This window comes from Anguilla rostrata, chromosome 6, assembly GCF_018555375.3.
Source record: "Anguilla rostrata isolate EN2019 chromosome 6, ASM1855537v3, whole genome shotgun sequence".
NCBI lineage: Eukaryota > Metazoa > Chordata > Actinopteri > Anguilliformes > Anguillidae > Anguilla > Anguilla rostrata.
Window position 1 is genome coordinate 11,705,038 of NC_057938.1, and position 7,524 is coordinate 11,712,561.

The window sequence follows — 7,524 nt, forward strand, 5'->3', positions numbered from 1 at the left end:
CACGGTGGTGGAATGACCTTCCTGTGCAAGTCAGAACAGCAGAGACCCTGGCCGTCTTCAAACGTAGACTGAAGACTCACCTCTTCAAGCTACATCTCACCTCATCACCCCCCACTACCCTCTAACATTTTCTTTTCTAAAAAAAAAAAAAAATAGGGTGTACAATTCACACTTATACCTAAGCAAAGTTATACCTATTGTAGCTCTCTTGCAGGAATGTTGTAAAGCGCTTGTCTCTGAGTTTTGTAATGCACTTGTTGTAAGTCGCTCTGGATAAGAGCGTCTGCTAAGAACCTATAATGTAATGTAATGTAATGTAATGTAATCACGAAGCCCTGCAACGAATCATTCACACAGAGTCCTTTCTACGACTCCGCCTGATAGAATGTTATTTACTATGAATATTATCAATGATCACAGAGCACGGTGACTTACATACTGTATGCTGTAGTCAGATGAATCTGAATCAATAATACACCACACAAACGCCAGGCGCGCAACCTGTCATGTTGTTTACAAATGTCCAGTTTACTTTAACCGCTCATTCAGTACTGTACTCGATCAGTAAAGCTCTTATCATCGAATAAACCGGTACACGTACTCTAAAGTTTCTATTACTGTACCATTAATCATTCATCCAGCTCAGTTGTAAGGCAACTCTGGGAACTTAGGGATCCATTAAAACTGTATAAGATATTTATGTATTCATAACCCCTGGGGTTCGGGCGTTTTCACTTGGTAAAATCCGATGGAACCTGTGTGGTTCCCGAAGGGGACGTTGATAGGTCACATCCTCTGGCGACTGGCAGAGCAGCGGTTCACCGCACACAGCGCGCCAGTCTCACAGCCCGCAGCTTGCAGGTCTCCCAGCGTACAGCCAGCGGGTCTCTCTTTACAGGGCTCCTTACAGAGTCATTCTATTGCTTATTTAAATAACAGGTTTCACTTTTACTTTTAAAAAAAAGCGATGATGTTTCAGTTTAAGAACAGAGGGCCAGGTCACGCATGCCGGAATCACGTTGTATTACTTTCTATTAGCAGCTACCGTAAGGCTGCGTGCACCAACGTCTCAAATATTATTTTTTAGTACAAAACAGCATATTAAACCAATCACAGCTGACACCACGTGCACCTTTTCAAACCTCACTATTAAAGGAAAGTAAATTTACAACACTTTACAGTAGTGGTACACAAGTGAGCGCTTACTAATATTGGAACTAGTGCATAAATCATGAGGAATGAATGTGTGAATCGGGACGAATGAAGGCATAGGCTAACGCGTGACACATCAAGTGCCGGCTAATGACGAGCCGACCCGAACAGCCAACCGAGTCACACATGCATGCATTTACTAAATAAATTGCCTGAGTTCTATCAGTGAAATTGAAATACAAATCATTCCTTCTTTCAGTTGTTCTTTAAAATTTAACAAGAGGCAAAATTTGGAGTGATCGTAGAGTTGACTTTGCCATAGAAATGTTTCATGCAAGTTAAACGAACAGAGAGTCGCATATAACCCATGTCGTGCCAGCAGCAGCACAGCCAGAAAACATTTGTGTGTGTGTGTGTGTGCGTGTGTGCCTATCTGTTTACATTCTTCACTATGTATGTGTTCCACAAACAGCCTTTTCAGTAAATAGCATTTGACCAACACTTGATTCCTGCATTGTTGCAGAGCATTTGCCGGTATTATAAATAAGGTCATCTGTGGCTGGTGCAGACCAAATAAAGCAAAATAAGATGGAATACCCACAGACCCCGCGAAACTGCTGGATCATTCATCAGCCAACAGGCAGGCAAGCAGAGAGGAAGAGGCCGGCCCATCATATGACACCTCCAATTTATCTCTGCTCCTTTACAGTCCTTTACTGTGGAAATGAGCTTCCCTTACATCCTCCACCATCTTAAAAACAAGAGCAGAATCTGCACCTACAACCTGCCACCCTCCCTGACTTTCAGAGAATTCGGAGAGAGCGAAAAAGAGCGAGAGAGAGATAGAGAGAGAAAGGGACAAGTACAGGGAGATGGGAGGGAGAAAGAGAGGAAATAGCGAGACAGAGTGATAAGGGGCCGAAAGACACGAGGCGATGAGAGAAGGGCGAGCTAGAGTGGAGATAAGAGAGGAAGAGGGAGGGAATGGAACGAGTGAGAGAGCGATGAGAGAAAGAGAGAAGGAAGGCTATAGACAAAAGAGGGACGCGAGAGATACGTGCGGGTAATCATTAGAGAGTGGCAGGGCAGATGAGAGAGGGGAGGATGAGAGCGGGAGAGACTGAGGGGTATGGTAATCGTTCGACAGGTCGCAGGGCAACTGTGGAACGGAATCTGGTTTGTTATTCGGGTCGCCTCGGCATCACACCGCTACCCTAGGGTTGCCAGATAACAGGATCTTGAAGCTGCTACAACACTGATAAAGAGTGAGTGGAGCAGGGTCACCAGATTTAAGGCTGAGGTCGCAGCTTTAATAAAGGACTTGTAGAGCAGACGCTCCAGCTGGGAGATTCCTGCCTCTGTATTAGACAGGGGTATAGTAACTCTGGTCATGGATGACATAAATTCATTTCTCAAAGCCTGAAAGCTTCAGCTGAACCCAAAGGGTTGTGCCTATGGAGGAGGGGGAGGGGGGTTGTGGAGACATTTCCCAATGCAGTGTGCACATCAGAAAACTGGGGAAATCTTACCAAGTTAGATAAATAGCGCAGTTTAATCTGTCTTACTCACTGGCCACAGGGTCTCCTCTGAAAGGCTTTACTGAATACTATACACCCTGTACAGCAATCGGAGGCCCCGCCCACTGAGGCCCAGTACTCTATACTGATGCCCTGCACGCTGCAGATCTATACACTTACGTGCTGTACTGCACGCTATGGACCTGCATAATTTAACACACTAATGTCCTACACACGGGGGCCCCATACTGCACACAGAGGCCCTGCATAATTAAACACACCATTGACCTGCACACGGGGGCTCAATACTGCACACTGAGGCCCGGAATAATTAAACACACCATTGACCTGCACATGGGGGCCCAATACTGCACACTGAGGCCCGGCATAATTAAACACACTAATGTTCTGGACACCGGGGCCCAGTACAGTGACGTCATGTACAGTAATGTACACTGGAGCTCTATAATTCCCATGGAGGCCCTGTACACTGAGGTCCTGTATTGTACTCTGTGGCCCTGTACTGCACACTGTGGCACTGCACAGGCAGTACAGCAGAGTAAGCTGGGGGCTTGGCTAAAAACAAGCTAAAGTAAATAATATGTAACCTCCCACAATCTCCTCCCATAGTTACACTTTACAAACCTCAAGGTATCTTCCCATTGTGAAAGGTACTATATCAAGTGAAAGTATAGAATCAATACATCCCGCTCCAGAAGTGTCCTGATAAATGATCCCTTCTCCACTCCAGTCATTTTCATCAACATTCGGAAACAAAATATAAACGAGTAGGGCTACTGATCTAGCAATGACTAAAAGCAAATTCCATGAAGTTGAAATAGTCTATTCCACACTTCTTTCTTCTTTATGAGTATATTTAACCACAATATTAATTTCTCGTTGTTTAACTGGATTCTTAAAAGTCAGCCAGGCACAACTGTTGAGTTTAAACTGCCATTGTAACAAGTGTAAGGTTAGGTTAACTGTCCATATGGGGTTTCAAAAACAGAGTGTGGGTTGGGCTACCATTTGCTGTTAGTGTCACACACCGATTAAACCAATGGTTTCGCTTAAACCACTCTTTTGACTGGCTCACATGAGTGTGATTGACAGGATACAGTCGCTCCAGGCATTATACGATCCGTGAAGTGTTGCTTTCCAAACTAGTCCAACGTCTTCTTTGGGGAGCCTTCATGACCAGAATCTGATTGAGGTTCATACACGTACGGCAGAATTTCTCTGATGTTCCCAATCACTCTCAATGCCATAAAACATTGCTTACCAAAACATGGCTTACCGTCTGTCAGCAGTAAGACTGTACTGGCTAAGGATTGATGTGTGATGTTCATGACAAAAACATAAATCATTAATGACTGAATGAATATGTATGAAGAAAAACATCCAGTACATCCGGAATCTCTTAAAGATTGAAAAAAATGCAATTCAAAATGCTGGAAATATTTGAACTAGTTTAACAGTGTCGGAGCAAAACAATGACGGCATTGAAACAAAAGCTTTGTGGCTCCAGAAAGGAAAAGTTTCAGAAATCATAAAAAAAATGTTTTATTATATTATGTTCCAGAAGTTTTACTTAAATGGTGTTTTGAATACATTTTAGTAGTCACTGAATCATGAATCATTGACTGTATCCAAAGGATAAGTTTATGGGGCATATTGTTGTCAACTAGACATTAGAACTGGGTGATATGGCCTATAACAGTTTTTTGCACTACTTTCATTATTATTTTTTGCTAGGTAATGATAATTATCATGATATATATGAAATGGAGCCATATTCTCAGTCTGAAAGGGTTTTTCAGCTTAGAACACAATGTAAGACATTACAGATGAAGTCTGAAGAAATCAGAGGGTCCAATGATGGCTTAAATATATAATTACTTGTGAAACAACATTATCTTAAACAAATGCTGGCCTTCTGAAAGACAGTAGGTAATAAGACATATCATAATAATACCTTGTTCATAGTTCACAACTGCTGGAACAAACATGCTAAGAAAGTTAGGGTTGGTTCCGGCCATGTTGTATAAGATATCCCATCAGCCAGGGAACAACGAAAGGGTGCAGCAGTCTGTGGACTTAAAGGTGGCTTCTGACTACCTTAGACTACTTCTAATACTGTTCATAAATAATTGCACCAGTCAACATATCAAGCAATACATTTTACTCTGTACACAAGAAGGGTTTTATTTTCAGTTTTTAAAGCTACGCCATTAGAAACATGTTCTTAACTCACTAGACCCAATGCATGTAGTTACAGAGGGAGAGATATGTTTAGTTTTTTAAAGGTCATTTGACCTTTCTTAGAAACTATTTTTACGCATCAATTCCAAAAATGACTCTTCACAATTATATTATTGTTATCTTGGTAAATTTTTATCATGATAATTATCAAGACCACTTTATCACCCGGCCCTGCCAGAGATCTTTAATTGAAAACGAAACCACTGGAGAGGGATTTTTGAATAAAACTTCAAACTCCATTTGCATATTGAATGTCAATTAAATTGGTTGAAATATCACTCAGGAAGGAAGGGCTTCATTTAGCGAGGTATTCTCTGGAGTGAGCAGTGCATCCCTCCAGTGCAGTCACTGCAGCTCAGCTTGCAGAAAAAGCAGCAGCTGGCAACACCCCTGAATTCATGGAGCGTGTAGCACCAATAGGACACGCCAACAGCTGCGTGCAACAGTTGGGCTCTTAAAATTAGGCAAAAAAGTCTTATATTTGCGTAAACCAATTACTTTTGCATTGCCTAATATTCATTTAACAGGTTGGCTCCATTTAAAAATCTCTGCTACAAGGGATTTAGCAATAAGGAACAGAGAAGACAGTGAAGTGGGGAAGATTTACTATGGAATAGAAATCCACCCTGATGAGTGTATTAAAATGAATTCACTGTAAATGTATTTTTATTCGAACGCTCCATGTTGGTTCAATTTCCAGAGAGATATAAAGTATTAAGATACATTAGCATGTATTTGCATAAATTAGCATTCAGTGTGATATTGCATGGAACTGGTCTGGCTTGTTCTCTGAAATAGCTACTCACTCACAGAAAAACACCTTTGAAAACCTCAGACGATTCTAGGCAGGCCTTAGCAAACAGCCAGCTGAAGACATGTCTGTTGGGGGTCCAAACATGGAGGAAAAACCGTTTAAGCAGACTGAAACAAAACACCACAATATAATAAATGTATTGGAACATGTCACGGGAGAACAACTGGGTATCTTTATGACTCCAACTGACTGACCAAATGTGACTCCAACTCATCTTGGGGGCTAGCTTGCACAGCAGGGTGGTGAAATACCAAATCTTAGGTAGCTAGCTACATTTTAATTCAACTTAAACTTGCAGGATACAGTAAGCGACAAAATTTCTCTTGCGCTCCAAACCAGGCAGTCTACCAATAGCATCAGTTTCACACTGTCTGCTGACACTCACATGAACTGAATGATCATCCATCACAACGCCAAAGTGAGCATGTTAACCAGTACAGTCATAATAAACAAGCATCGTCCACATTGCAGATATAGCAAGTAAAATAAGACCCTCTATGAACAGAAGAAACACATTCCTCAACTTTACCTTATGGAGTAGGCTAGCTAGCCAAACCTGCTGCTGCTTGTCCATTGCATGATTTGCATCAAAATTGATTATATATAGTTACTTGTTAATTCATCACTCCAGGGTCATGTCCTTATATAGCATAAACTTAAAGGATACAGTTTGATTGCCTTAAGCTAATAAGGAAATGACATGCATTATCTAAATTATATTGCCAAATAGATAATGAGAAATGTAGCTAGAACCATAGGACAAATTGACATTATTAGCATAGTCTACATGACATTGTACATTGCAATTTTTTATTATCATAAAAAGATAATTCATTGAGCAGAAATGAATCACTGTAATTGGCTTTCAAAGACAGCAGTGAGAATATGTACTCGGTTTCTAAGAGATTGATGCGACCGATGATTTGCTGTGACTTTAATCAATGTCCGGTGACACAGCAGAAACTGGCTAGGAACTGCCAAGTACCAGTTGTTGAGGGTGGACTATAATAAATATAATAAATAAATGAAAAGGGGTTAAAAACAGAGAGGGGCCATTGGCCCCCTGGCCCCTGTTTCCAAAAGCAGTGGCTGAAGACAGCAGATCAACTGTGTGCATAATATTTCAACGCAAGTAATTTTCAAAGAAATAATTAAGTGCGTCACATTGGCATTGAGCTGCTATGCTCCAACACCAGAGGAGCATTCTTACCAGTGTAAAGCCGGGTGTTTGTCATACCAGGAATGTGTTGGTCGCTCAGAGGACCACAATGGACCAGACTTCCGTCAGCGCCGCCCTGCTACATCCCACAATCTGATCTGTGCGTTCCCCTGCACAGCAGGGGCCCAGTGGTGAGAGGAACAGCCACTGCACGGAGAGATGGGGGCTCCCTCCCCATCAAAACCTCACCTCCCTCCCAAGGCAACACCTACATTTCAGTTTTAGCACTGTCTGTCCCTGTCAGAAAAAAAGCTCTGCCTGACAGAAATCAGCGCTATTTAAAGGGGACGGATCTCAGGAGAGAAGCGTGTCCGAGTGTCACAGCAATTACAATATGAAAGACTTCAAAAAATGCCCAGTTATTCTTTCACAATGAGAAAATGGTGTTCTTCAAAAACTGCTCATTTGAATCCTCTGACGCGCTGAATTCGTATGGAAATCTATGCACATTTGCATCAGAATAGTCTGTACATGTGAAATAAGCTGAAAAAAACCAACTTGATAATTGAGCAGAACAGGATCAATTACACGGGATGGGTTTCATGTGGGGTCCGCCTCAC